The sequence below is a fragment of the Cicer arietinum genome, chromosome 5 (genome assembly GCF_000331145.2).
Source record: "Cicer arietinum cultivar CDC Frontier isolate Library 1 chromosome 5, Cicar.CDCFrontier_v2.0, whole genome shotgun sequence".
In the NCBI taxonomy this organism is placed as follows: domain Eukaryota; kingdom Viridiplantae; phylum Streptophyta; class Magnoliopsida; order Fabales; family Fabaceae; genus Cicer; species Cicer arietinum.
In genome coordinates this window covers 2,175,673-2,176,151 of record NC_021164.2, presented here as the reverse complement: position 1 = coordinate 2,176,151, position 479 = coordinate 2,175,673, and positions in this window count along the sequence as shown.

Here is a 479-nt window from a genome sequence, read left to right as displayed (position 1 = left end):
ATTCGTTTTTGGCTTATAATCTAGAAGAGGATCCTGCAAATCTTAAAGAAGCTCTGTACTCATTGGATGCAGATCTATGGCAAGAAGCTATAAACGATGAAATGGATTCTCTAGAGTCTAACTAAACCTGACATTTAGTATACTTGCCTCTTGGTTGCAAACCAATAGTTTGTAAATGGATTTTGGAAAAGAAACTAAAACCTGATGGATCTGTTGATAAATACAAGACACACCTTGTATCCAACGGTTTTAGACTAAGAGAAAATATATATTTATTCGACACTTTTCCACCGTTCACTAGAATAACATCCATTTGAATACTTATATCACTAGCAACTATTCTTAACTTGGTGATACACCAAATGGATGTTAAAACAACTTTTTTAAAAGGTGATTCGGAAGAAGAAATCTATTATGGAACAACCTAAAGGTTTTGTAATTCAAGGACAAGAATACAGGGTATGTATGTTAGATAAATC